Raw genomic sequence first — 14,878 nt, forward strand, 5'->3', positions numbered from 1 at the left:
ATCACCGACCACATCTACATCGCTGGTGCCACCCCGCCGTCGCCTGTCGCCTCGCCAACCACCACCCCTCCCCGCCGGCCTCCCCGAGCGCTTCCCTGATCCCCTTGCTGTGATTTCTCCCTTTGATCTGCCCCTTGCTCTGGCCCTATCGAAGCCGTAGGCTGCGCTTACAACCTCCGTGCTCGGCCACCGCCCTCGAACGCCGTGCTCACCACACCCGCGGCGGTGCCCGGTGCGCGTTGCCCCTGTGTGTCCTGCGGGCCCTGATAACCCACAAGTATAGGGGATCACAATAGTTTTCGAGGGTAGAGTATTCAACCCAAATTTATTGATTCGACACAAGGGGAGCCAAAGAATATTCTCAAGTATTAGTAGTTGAGTTGTCAATTCAACCACACCTGGATAACTTAGTATCTGCAGCAAAGTATTTAGTAGCAAAGTAGTGATAGTAATGGTAACAGTGGCAAAAGTAAAGATAGCAGTTTTGTAGTAATTGTAACAATAGCAATGGAAAAGTAAATAAGCAAAGCACAATATATGAAAAGCTCGTAGGCATTGGATCAGTGATGGATAGTTATGTCGGATGTGATAACTCATGTAATAGTTATAACATAGGGTGACACAAAACTAGCTCCAGTTCATCAATTTAATGTAGGCATGTATTCCGAATATAGTCATACGTGCTTATGGAAAAATACTTGCATGACATCTTTTGTCCTACCCTCCCGTGGCAGCGGGGTCCTAGTGAAAACTAAGGGATATTAAGGCCTCCTTTTAATAGAGTACCGGACCAAAGCATTAACACATAGTGAATACATGAACTCCTCAAACTACGGTCATCATCGAGAAGTATCCCCATTATTGTCACTTCAGGGTTGTTGGATCATAACACATAATAGGTGACTATAGACTTCCAAGATAGGATCAAGAACTCACATATATTCATGAAAACATAATAGGTTCAGATCTGAAATCATGGCACTCGGGCCCTAGTGACAAGCATTAAGCATAGCAAAGTCATAGCAACATCAATCTCAGAACATAGTGGATACTAGGGATCAAACCCTAACAAAACTAACTTGATTACATGGTAAATCTCATCCAACCCATCACCGTCCAGCAAGCCTACGGTGGAATTACTCACGCACGGCGGTGAGCATCATGAAATTGGTGATGGAGGATGGTTGATGATGACGACAGCGACAAATCCCCCTCTACGGAGCCCCGAACGGACTCCAGATCAACCCTCCCGAGAGAGATTAGGGCTTGACGGCGACCCGTATCGTAAAATGCGATGAAACTTTCTCTCTGATTTTTCTTCTCCACGAAACAGAATATATAGAGGTGGAGTTGAGGTCGGTGGAGCATCAGGGGGCGTGCCCAAGGGGAGGGGGCGCGCCCCACCCTCGTGGATAGGGTGTGGGCCCCCTGGCCTTGATTCTTTCGCCAGTATTTTTTATATTTTCCAAAAGTTATCTCCGTGGATTTTCAGGTCATTCCGAGAACTTTTGTTTTCTGCACAATAAACAACACCATGGCAGTTCTGCTGAAAACAACGTCAGTCCGGGTTAGTTTCATTCAAATCATGCAAGTTAGAGTCCAAAACAAGGGCAAAAGTGTTGAAGGCGTATCAACTCCCCCAAGCTTGCACCTTTGCTTGTCCTCAAGCAATTCGGTTGATAAACTAAAAGTGATAAAGAAAAACTTTTACAAACTCTATTTGCTCTTGTTGTTGTAAATATGTAAAGCCAGCATTCAAGTTTTCAGCAAAGATTATGAACTAACCATATTCACAATAACACTTAGGTCTCATGATTACCCATATCAATGGCATAATCAACTAGCGAGCAATAATAATAAATCTCGGATGACAACACTTTCTCAAAACAATCATAATATGATATGACAAAATGGTATCTCGCTAGCCCTTTCTGAGACCGCAATACATAAATGCAGAGCACCTTTAAAGATCAAGGACTGCCTAAACATTGTAATTCATGGTAAAAGAGATCCAGTCAAGTCATACCCAATATAAACTAATAGTAATGAATGCAAATGACAGTGTGCTCTCCAGCGGGTGCTTTTTAATAAGAAGGTGATGACTCAACATAAAATTAAATAGATAGGCCCTTCATAGAGGGAAGCAGGGATTTGTAGAGGTGCGAGAGCTTGATTTTAAAATAGAGATGAATAACATTTTGTGCGGTATACTTTCATTGTCAACGCAACAACTATGATATCTCGATATGTTCCATGCTACATACATTATAGGCGGTTCCCAAACAGAAAGGTAAAGTTTATACTCCCCACCACCAACAAGCACACTCAACGGCCATCCGAAACAACGGGGTACCATCCATACCAACAACAGTACTGGGGGAGTTTTGTTTTAATTATTTTGATTTGCTTTGATCTTTTTGATCATGGGACTGGGCATCCCAGTTACCAGCCATTTGCCCGTGAATGAGGAGCGGAGTCCACTCCTCTTGAGAATAACCCATTTAGCATGGAATATACAGTCAGCCCTAGTTGAAACATGAGCTGCTCGAGCATACAAAACAGAATTTTATTTGAAGGTTTGGAGTTTGGCACATACAAATTAACTTGGAACGGCAGGTAAATACCGCATATAGGAAGGTATGGTGGACTCATATGGAATAACTTTGGGGTTTATGGAGTTTGGATGCACAAGCAGTATTCCCGCTTAGTGCAGGTGAAGGCTAGCAAAAGACTGGGAAGCGACCAACTGAGAGAGCGACAACAGTCATGAACATGCATTAAAATTAATCAACACCGAGTGCAAGCCAGAGTAGGATATAATCCACCATGAACATAAAGATCGTGAAGGCTATGTTGATTTGTTTCAACTACATGTGTGAACATGTACCAAGTCAAGCCACTCGAATCATTCAAAGGAGGATACCATCCTATCATTCCACATCACAATCATTTTAATGGCATGTTGGAACGCAAGGTAAACCATTATAAGATCTTAGCTAATTAAGCATGGCATAAGCAACTATAATCTCTAATTGTCATTGCAAACATGTTTACTCATAATAAGCTTAATCAGGAACGATGAACTCATCATATTTACAAAAACAAGAGAGGTCGAGTTCATACTAGCTTTTCTCATCTCGATCAGTCCATCATATATCGTCATTATTGCCTTTCACTTGCACGACCGAACGGTGTGTATAATAATAGTAGTGCACGTGCATTGGACTAAGCTGGAATCTGCAAGCATTCAATTCAAGAGAGAAGACAAGGTAATATGGGCTCTAAGTTAAATCAACAACCATGCATATGAGAGCCACTAAACATTTTCATTATAGTCTTCTACTCTCGACCCCCAAAGGAAAGAAAAGAAATAAAATTATTTACATAGGAAAGCTCCCAACAAGGAAATGAAGAATGAGAAATCTTTTTGGATTTTCATTTTAATTACTACTACAAGCATGGAAATTAAAATAACTAATTTCTTTGGTTTTTCTTCAGGTTTATCAAACACACAAGAAGAAAGCTAGAAAAAGAAAATTAAACTAGCATGGATACTACAATGAAAGAGTGTGAGCACCGACAACTAGAATAATGTGTGAACATGAATGTAAAGTCGGTGAGAAATACGTACTCCCCCAAGCTTAGGCTTTTGGCCTAAGTTGGTCTAATGCCAAGGATAGCCTGGCTGATATCCGAAGTTATAACCGGGGTCGTACTGAGATGCAGCAGCCAATGCCTCCTAAGCTGTGGCATGTTGGCGAGCTGCCTCCGCTCTCCTCTCGTGTTCATCTGCCTCCTCCCTGGTGACAACATATCTTCATTTTGCCTGGTAATCAAAAAGGGAAGGAGCAGGGAGAGTAATATGGACAGCACGACGTCTGTCAAAGATTAGTCGATACTGGAGGAATTGTTCATTCCTCAAAAGAAAATGGTGCCTGACAATAGCGTCAAAATCTAAATAAGCGGGAGGAAACACCATATCACCCTCATGCGGGGATATACCAAGATAATTAGCAACACAGGTCGCATAAATTCCTCCAAATAAATCTCCAGATATACCATTATTATGCAACCTACGTGCAACTATTTCCCCCAAGTTGTAATATTTATTACCTAATACAGCACTCTTGAGGACACAAAGATCAGGGACACACATGTGACATGCTTCATCTTTACCATTAATGCATCTACCAATGAAGAGAGCAAAATAATGTATAGCAGAAAAATGAATGCTCCCTATGGTAGCTTGTGCTATATCCCTACATTCTCCCACGGTGATACTAGCAAGAAACTCTTTATATTCAGATTTGTGGGGTTCATTAACATTGCCCCACTCTGGGAGTTTGCAAGCAGTTGTGAAATCTTCTAGGTCCCATGGTATAAGATTGATCATAAATATCAAACAGGACATTCTGAGAATTATGCGAAGATGTATATTTAAATCTTCTCATGAATGAATCAGTCAATTGGTAGTACTGAGGACACTTATCTTGTATGGAGTCCTCAAGATCGGCATTACGCACATATGCGTCAAATTCATCCTTGATGCATGCATTGACCATAAACTCTTCTGACGACCATTCACAAGACCGCACCTCAGCTTCCTTTGGTGGTTCATCGTCTTGCTCACGCATAGCACGCCTAGGTCCTCTCTTTGTTGAGGAACCACCTTGGTACATTTTGCTGGACATATTTCTTCCTCTGAAAAATTTCTAAAATTTTTAGTAACTTTAAAATAAAAGTGAATCAAACTAAACAAGATTGATAGCAACTACTCCCACATGTGCCTATAGCCTATATCATGCATTAGAATTACTTGGGACCTCATAAATTTGACATGCGAGCTCAAGAACAGGGTCAGCTATGCAGCAAAATTTATAATGAATAAAGCACTAGAACAAAAACTAATCAGACCAATGGAGGAGTCACATACCAAGCAACAATCTCCCAAAGCAGTTTTCACTACAAGAAATCAGTTAATCCATGATGGATTTCTCATGACGTTCCCATATACCGTCATAGAAACTGTCATGGATCTACAATATGCGAATGGGCCTCGAGACGATTACACCATTATGATGGACAGCGATGTACTGTCATGAAAACTGTCATGGATCAACTAGCTGGGTCTAACTTTTTTTCTTTATACACCATTTGGACCGTCACAGGTGGCTCTTGCTGTGTATGCCATTTTGTTTGGCCTACATGTCAGTTGAATGCAACAGTGAAAAGGAAAAAAAAGTGTAAAAGAACAAAGCGCGCGCGCGAGAAGGGAAATTTTAAGTCGCCAGCGCGGGGAGTGAAAAATTTCAAGCCAGCCCATTTAACTGCAGAGTCCAGACCAGCCTAACCCTAATTACCCTTCTCCCGTCTCCTTCCATACCATCCATCAGCCGTCGCCGCCACTCCACCTTCCCTCCTCGCATCACTTCATGTCGCCGCTGGCGGCACCGGCGCTGAACCACCCTGCGCCAGGCCCCTCCCATCTATCCCGCACAGGATCCCTCCCCATCTACCCCACTCCGTGACTTTTTCCATTCAGATCGCGCCCTCGAGCTTTGGCGGCCCAGTCCTGCCTCTCGAAGTGATGTGGTCGCGGTCGCGGTCGCGGCAGGACCGACTACCGGGTTTGGAACCCCTCGAGGTCGCTGGCGACGCGCACAGATCCAGATCCATCCGGCGGCGAGCCAACATGAGTGAGGAATCACCCCCCTGCCCACATCCAGATCCATCCGGTTTGAGTTCTTACACAACTTCTTATTTGGTTTGCGGGATGTGCAGGTCAGTCTCGTGGGGATTGTCAGCGGCAACACGGAGCTGAACACGGACGTGCCCTTCACGCTGGACGACCGCATCAGCGGCATCAATTTCATCAGATGGTGAGTGCAGCTCGTCAAATGGCTTTCTTTTCCTTGATTCCAGATGTATTTTAGGGGTACAGTTTTAGGCTTTTGTTTGGATTCCATTGTTGGATCTTCGCTATGGGATTTGTCCACTACTGCAACTTGAAACTTCAGTAGATTGAAATACTTTTGGTTGTTAGTACGACAGTGCAAGAAATCGAATAATGGGAATTAAAACTGTAGGTTCTTAACCATCTCTAGTTAAGTCAGAAATTAAGTACACTGGAGTTGTTACTTTGCATTTCACTTCCTAGTATGGATGGGAGTACATCTTCATCTTGCTATACTCATTGTTTCCACTAGAGCTGTCGTATAATTTCCACGGTGCAGCTCCATTGGGAGCGTCACCTCCGGCCTCCAGTCAATTTTAGTCATGCCACTAGCACCGTCGTATGCTTTCCACATCGCTGCTCCACCGGGAGCTTCACCTCTTGCCTCCTGTTTGAGAAGATGCAATTTTGGTAGTTGCAGCAACGCCATGGTCAATGGTGGTCCAGAATAATGCAGTCCAGCACTGCTTTCTTCACCCACTAGGCAATATGTGCAACCTGCACCCTTCCATGGATAATCTTTAGGATACTAACTCATTGACACTTCTATTTTGGTACACACATCATGATATATATATATATATATATATATATATATATAGCTTTTGTTGGATGCTCTTTTTAAACTATGCCATAAGCCTCTACGGAGATGAATTCATTGTCTTTTGATAGATCTTCTGCTCCATGGTTGTTTACGGTGCAAGCTCAAGCGCTCATATAGCTGTTTTTTCTTCATTGTCTTCATAACAATCATTCTTAATTGGTTATGTCAGTTTTAGTTCCATGCTTACAACTATATTAGCTGGTCCAAAGTTTTTTTCCTACAGTTTTTTATTTTGTCTCAGTATACTCAGTACCACACAAGAGTTGACTGAAAGTTCTCTACTAGCTAAGTTCTTTCTTTTGTCTCGGTATCCTCAGTACCACACAAGAGTAGTTGACTGAGTTCTCTACTATGCCCATGATGTCTCTTTACTTGGAGCACATATTATTATAATAACACAATCTCTGTGATGATATAATCAAGTAAGAGAGATGCACGGTAAGTGTATGTGGTAATCTACTACTCTCCATGTACTTCCTGAAATTGTACTGAAATATTTCCTTATGTCCCAAAGTTTCATTTGATTCTAGATTTATAGTAAGTAAAAAACACATTTCGAAATGATTCTGATTTGTATGTATACATTCAAATTTCAGGTGCTAAATTGTTCTTCCCTGGGGAATTGGTGCAAAATCTATACCAAAACAATTTCAAGTCCAGGACTGGAGGTGATGTTCTTTTGTTCCAGTTCTTATGTATATATGTAACAGTTTATCTGTAGTAGGCTGATATGTCAAAACCAATTTTCCAGCCTATTGATATCTGTTAATTGGGTGAGCGCTGTGCATGATGCATCTCTGTTCTTTTTCTAAGGATTATTTCTTCCAAACATTCCAATCTTTACCTATTCAAGGATTCGATCTCATCTAATATTGTTATGCCGTTGGTCCTCAAATATTTTATCATGCAAGTTTTCTGGCTACAACCGAACTAAATGTCGGTGAAGATATGTTATGGTTACCCATCAAGTACTAACTAGCCTTCTGTTTCACCATATCCTGTAACTATTGTTGAATTAATTTGTTGAGAAATGCCCATCATTTCTTGCAAAGAATCATGATTTTTGATCATATGAAAAAGTAGAATAGCAGCTAGTTTGATGCAATTTATATGTTTCTGTAGTAAGTTTTATTTCAGAAAGGAGGTTTGTGTTGGTACTCTTTAATTGCATCTATTCTAACTGTTATTGCTCGGTGTTAAAGTTGCAAGCCAGGTAAAAATTAGCTTTACACAACTACTTTTTGTACGTTTGAAGATTATTGTTACTCAAAGTACTACTAGATTGTAGTTACTATGTAGATGTTGCTCAGAATTATTTTTTCTTAACTGATCACATTGTACTACGTATTTCTGGCACCTATATTTATATCAGTTTTGTACCTGGTTTTGTGAAGTGACGTGCAACATATCACACCCAAGAACAATATTTGTTCTGAATTTTTATATCAGTCTATCAAATTCGACATGCCCAATATCTCCAATTCAACTTCGAACACATTCAATCTATATAGTTATTTTAAACTATGATAAAAGAAGTGGTGCTGGGATGCATCGAGTGAATGGAAAATGTTTAGATATATACCTGACTTGATAAGCTGTCCAAAGAACAACTAGTAATTACATGCATGTAAATCCATTCAATATTTGTATCGGATATACCAGAAATAAAATTGCAATTTGTTTTTTCTACCAACTTTAACCTTTTTAGTTTTTATTGTATGCTAATTTCGAACAATGACATGGCGGCATATGCTTAAACTCCTTAAAATGAATAGTAAATGAATAATATTTCAATGTTTATATTTTGAAATTATGCCTGCATAACAAGATTATGGTTGTCTATTTAGAGGCACAAGTAATTTAACATTCAGCTTCCCCATGTGTTCTATTTTTTATCAACTGGGTTTCCCCATGTGTTCGTGAAAGGGCGAAACAACTATTTTGAGATCCATTTGCAATAAAACAAGCTATGTGTTTCAGTGTTTTAAATAGTAAACCTTGATAGCTTATTATTGAATCTTAGTATTTGTCAATCATGCAGTTTTTTTTATACAACAATTTTATAAAAATAAAGTTCACTGGTATTTGTTCAAATAACTAGCCCGGTCAGGTGCATGGGTTGATGAAATAGTTGTTTTGAAGTGCATAGATTGATGACTAACTAGTTTTTTTAACATGACCTTGAACTTTCTATGTTTGGATGATAAAATTTCACATTTATAGAACTTTTTTTTTCTAAATTGTATAGAGTCTGCTTTTTTATATTCTGTTGCCCACGTTTTTATGGTACCCTAATATGGTAGTGGTGTCCCTCCGATGATAGCTTGGAAAATAAACTAATATTATTACTCTAGATTCATATGGGAGTTTGTTGTTATTACTTGTTATAACTTCGTACGTTTTTGGATTCTATGCAGGTTTGGCGGTTAGTCCGTGTTACTTGGTTCTGTATAGCTTCCTAGAGAAGTGGTGGTGTTGGAGACTAAAATCATCTAGTAGGATATTTTTTCATGGAAGCCATGTTACTAAAAAAAATGCTCATAGCGCTTCCTAGATATGCTTGTGTTTTGATATTAAGCTTTGTTTTTTGTAATCAAACTAGATTGCTGGAACTCTGTATTTTCATGTGAATAAATGTTATTTTTGAATGAATATAATTTGGGTGTCTTGTTGTAAATTGTGCCGCATCAAGAAAACAAGCTGGACTAGAAAAGGGGCTAACGTGTTGGACTAAAAAAAATTGGTAGGCTAATGGGAAGGACGAAAATAAATAGCTAATGGGTTGAACTGGATTGAAGTTATTGGGCCAAAACCCTAATTGGGCTGGTTATTGCATGGGCCACGTTGAGCCACGTTGGCCTCCACGTCAGATCCACATAGATGCCATATTAGGTCTGCGTTGATTCCAGGTCATGTAAATCGGTGACAGATTGGTCCGTCATGGCCTAGTTTGGGCTTGGCGTGCCTGGGGCAGATCCATGACGGCCGAGAACCGTCATGGCAGGTGCGATGTCAAATTATGACGCGATATACATGACGGATTTCGAATCTATCAAGGATGGGTACGCATGACAGTTTTTTGCTGATCTGTGACGGACAAGTACCGTCATGTATTAACAAGTTTCTTGTAGTGTTTGTGAATGGAGCTTTGATCAAGGAGATCGAAAATCGCAGCAAAATGAGCTAGATGGGGATTTTTTGGGAGGAAGATGGAGTGTGTGGGTGCAGGAATAAGTGGAGGGGGCCCCCCTGTCTCGTGCTTGAGCTGGATGGGGATTTTTTTGGGAGGAAGATGGAGTGTGTGGGTGCAGGAATAAGTGGAGGGGGCCACCGTGGGGCCACGAGACAGGGGGCGCCCAGGGGGAGTGGGCGCGCCCTCCACCCTCGTGGCCAGGTGCTTGCCCCGCTGCTCTGTTCTCAGTGCCTAAAATCCTCAAATATTTCATTAAAAATCATACTAAATTTGCAGGGCATTTGGAGCACTTTTATTTTCAGGATATTTTTTTATTGCATGCATAATTCAGAAAACAGATAGATAATACTAGTTTTGCTTTATTTGTTCTAAATAACAGAAAGTAAAAAGAGGGTACAAAAGGTTGTGCCTTCTAGTTTCATCCATCTAATGATCATCAAAAGGAATCCACTAACAAGGTTGATCAAGTCTTGTTAACAAACTCATTCCGAATAACATGGAACCGGAGAAATTTCGAATGACACTACGTTACCTTGATGACCCACAAGTATAGGGGATCTATCGTAGTCCTTTCGATAAGTAAGAGTGTCGAACCCAACGAGGAGCAGAAGGAAATGACAAGTGGTTTTCAGTAAGGTTTTCTCTGCAAGCACTGAAATTGTAGGTAACAGATAGTTTCGTGATAAGATAAATTGGAACGAGTAACAAGCAATGAAAGTAACTAAAGTGCAGCAAGGTGGCCCAATCATTTTTGTAGTAAAGGACAAGCCTGGACAATTTCTTATAATGAGAAAAAAGCTCCGGAGGACACATGGGAATTATCGTCAAGCTAGTTTTCATCACGCTCATATGATTCCCATTCGGTACTTTGATAATTTGATATGTGGGTGGACCGGTGCTTGGGTACTGCCCTTACTTTGACAAGCATCCCACTTATGATTATCCCCTATTGCAAGCATCCGCAACTACAAAAGAAGTATTAAGGTAAACCTAACCACATCATTAGACATATGGATCCAAATCAGCCTCTTACGAAGCAACGCATAAACTAGGGTTTAAGCTTCTGTCACTCTAACAACCCATCATCTACTTATTACTTCCCAATGCCTTCCTCTAGGCCCAAATAATGGTGAAGTGTTGATATGTTTCCGACGTATCTATAATTTTTGATTGTTCCATGCTATTATATTACCCCTTTTGGATGTTTATGGGCTTTATTTTACACATTTATATCAGTTTTGGGACTAACCTACTAACCGGAGGCCCAGCCCATATTGATGTTTTTTTTGCCTATTTCTGTATTTCGAAGAAAAGGAATATCAAACGGAGTCGAAACGGAATGAAACCTTCGGGAGTGTTATTTTTGGAACCAATCTGATCTGGAGAGCCTGGAGTACAAGTCAAGAAAGCTCCGAGGGCCCCACGAGATAGGAGCCCCCCCTGTAGGGCGCGCCCCCTGTCTCGTGGGCCCCTCGGGAGGCCACCGACGTACTTCTTCCTCCTATATATACGTACGTACCCCGAAAACATCCAGGAGCACCACGAAACACAATTTCCACCGTCGTAACCTTCTGTATCCGCGAGATCCCATCTTGTAGCCCTTGCCGGCACTCTGCCGGTGGGGGAATCGACCATGGAGGGCCTCTACATCAACATCCTTGACCCTCCGATGAGTTGTGAGTAGTTTACCACAGACCTACGGGTCCATAGTTATTAGCGAGATGGCTTCCTCTCTCTTTTTGGATCTCAATACAATGCGCTCCCCCTCTCTTGTGGAGATCTATTCGATGTAAACTCTTTTTGCGGTGTGTTTGTCGAGATCCGATGAATTGTGGGTTTATGATCAAGTTTATCTATGAATAATATTTGAATCTTCTCTGAATTCTTTTATGTATGATTGAGTTATCTTTGCAAGTCTCTTCGACTTATCAGTTTGGTTTGGCCTACTAGATTGATCTTTCTTGCCATGGGAGAAGTGTTTAGCTTTGGGTTCAATCTTGCTGTGTTCTTACCCAGTGATAGAAAGGGTTGCAAGACACGTATTGTATTGTTGCCATCGAGGATAACAACATGGGGTTTATATCATATTGCATGTGTTTATCCCTCTACGTTATGTCATCTTGCTTAATGCGTTACTCTGTTCTGATGAACTTAATACTCTAGATGCAGGTAGGAGTCGGTCGATGTGTGGAGTAATAGTAGTAGATGTAGGCAGGAGTCAGTCTACTTGTTATGGACGTGATGCCTAGATACATGATCATGCCTAGATAATCTCATAACTATGCACTTTTCTATCAATTGCTCGACAGTAATTTGTTCACCCACCGTAATACTTATGCTGTCTTGAGGGAAGCCTCTAGTGAAACCTATGGCCCCTGGCTCTATCTCTTATCATATTTGCTTTCCATCTACTTTATTTGCATCTTTACTTTTTGCATCTATCTTATAAAATACCAAAAATATATTTATCTTATCATACTATCTTTATTAGATCTCACTTTCGCAAGTGGCCGTGAAGGGATTGACAACCCCTTTATTGCGTTGGTTGCGAGTTCTCAGTTTGTTTGTGTAGGTGCGTGGGACTTTTGAGGAGCCTCCTACTGGATTGACACCTTGGTTCTCAAAACTAAGGGAAATACTTACGCTACACTTTGCTGCATCACCCTCTCCTCTTCGAGGAAAACCAACGCAAGCTCAAGACGTAGCAAGAAGGATTTCTGCCGGGGAGGTCTTCGCTCAAGTCAAGACATACCAAGTACTTATCACAAACCCATCTCCCTCGCATTTACATTATTTGCCATTTGCCTCTCGTTTTCCTCTCCCCCACTTCACCCTTGTCGTTTTATTCGCCCTCTCTTTCCCAATCTCCTCCTCTCTTTTTCGTTTGCCTTCTTTTGTGTGCTTGTTTGCTTGTTTGACCTCATGGCTGCGCCCAAGGGTCCTGACCACCTTCTCAGAAGGATGGATGAGATTGAATCAAATATTAGAAGCTTTATAAATTTGCAATTTTAGCATCATAATTTCTTAGAAATGAGTTTAAGGAACAAAAGAGTTTTTTGGGTTTTTTGAATAAAGAGCGTGATGATATGAACAAAGAATTCTATGGAGTTAACGCTCAAATTACCCGGCTTGAAAATGCTATAGCCAAAATTTCTGACAAGCAAGCCACCTTAGTCAATACGATGGCCGTTAAACCAGAAAAATTACACGAAAATAATAATGAGGATCTTAAAGTTATTGATGCGTCTCCGATTAGATCTATGTTTTGCAATATGAATTTTGATGATTATGGGAGTGATGATGAATCAACTTTGCCTAGAAGGCGTCCCAAAAATTCGGAGTCTTTAGATCTTGATGCTAAAATTAGTAAAAGTGAGATTGGAGAATCCTCTACTTCTAATAATATTGAACTTACTATCTCGGATTTCAAGGAATTTGATTATGATAATTGCTCTTTAAAAGGTTGTATTTCCTTGTTACAATCCGTTGTTAATTCTCCTCATGCTTATAGTCAATATAAAGCTTTTACCAAACATATTGTTGATGCCTTGATGCAATCTTATGATGAAAAACTCAATTTGGAAGTTTCTATACCTAGAAAACTTAATGATGAGTGGGAACCTACTATAAATATTACAATTAAAGATTATGAGTGTTTTTGCTTTGTGTGATTTGGGTGCTAGTGTTTCCACGATTCCGAAAACTTTATGTGATATTCTAGGTTTCCATGATCATGATGATTGCTCTTTAAATTTGCACCTTGCGGATTCCACCGTTAAAAAGCCTATGGGAAGGATCAATGATGTTCTTATTATTGCAAATAGAAATTTGGTGCCCGTAGATTTTATCGTTCTTGATATAGATTGCAATCTTTCTTTCCCTATTATTCTTGGTAGACCTTTCCTTAGAACGATTGGTGCGACTATTGATATGAAGGAAGGGAACATTAGATTCCAATTTCCACTAAAGAAAGGCATGGAGCACTTTCCAAGAAAGAAACTCAAAATTACCTTATGAATCTATCATGCGTGCTACTTCTGAATTTAGTGCCAAAGATGGCACTCGTTAGATCTATCTTTGTTTTTATGCCTAGCTAGGGGCGTTAAACGATAGCGCTAGTTGGGAGGCAACCCAATTTTTATTTATGTTTTTTGTTTTTGCTCCTGTTTAGTAATAAATCTTGCATCTACCTTCTGGATAGATGTGTTTTTATCTTTTAATTAGTGTTTGTGCCAAGTACAACCTATAGGATAACCTACGATGATAGTTGATTTCATTCTGCTGAAAAACAGAAACTTTGTACGCACGAATATAATTTTTTTAAATCACAGGAACGTGCTTTTGCGTTGATTATTTTTTCTGCTGTTCAATAGACAAATTTTCCAGGACTTCCTATTTTGGTAGGATGTTTAGAGTTCCAGAAGTTTGCGTTAGTTACAGATTGCTACAGACTGTTCTGTTTTTGACAGATTCTGTTTTTCGTGTGTTGTTTGCTTATTTCAATGCATCTATGGATAGTAAATTAGTTTATAAACCAAAAATAAGTTGGAATACAGTAGGTTTAACACCAATATAAATAAAGAATGAGTTCATTGCAGTACCTTATGTGGTGGTTTTGTTTTCTTTCACTAACGGAGCTTATAAGATTTCCTGTTGAGTTTTGTGTTGTGAAGTTTTCAAGTTTTGGGTAAAGCTTTTATGGACTATGGAATAAAGGGTGGCAAGAGACTAAGCTTGGGGATGCCCATGGCACCCCAAGATATTCAAGAATAGCCAAAATCCTAAGCTTGGGGATGCCCCGGTTAGGCATCCCCTCTTTCGTCTTCGTTCATTGGTAACTTTACTTGGAGCTATATTTTTATTAGCCACATGATATGTGTTTTGCTTGGAGCGTCATGTATTATATTAGTCTTTGCTTTTTAGTTTACAAAAATCATCCTTGCTGTACACACCTTTTGGGAGAAGCCTATTTGATTAGAATTTGCTAGAATACTCTATGTGCTTCACTTATATCTTTTGAGCTTGATAGTTTTTGCTCTAGTGCTTCACTTATATCTTTTAGAGCACGGTGGTGTCTTAATTTTGAAGAAACTGCTAGTCTCTCATGCTTCACTTATATAATTTTGAG

Source organism: Triticum aestivum, chromosome 5A (genome assembly GCF_018294505.1).
Source record: "Triticum aestivum cultivar Chinese Spring chromosome 5A, IWGSC CS RefSeq v2.1, whole genome shotgun sequence".
Classification (NCBI taxonomy): Eukaryota; Viridiplantae; Streptophyta; class Magnoliopsida; order Poales; family Poaceae; genus Triticum; species Triticum aestivum.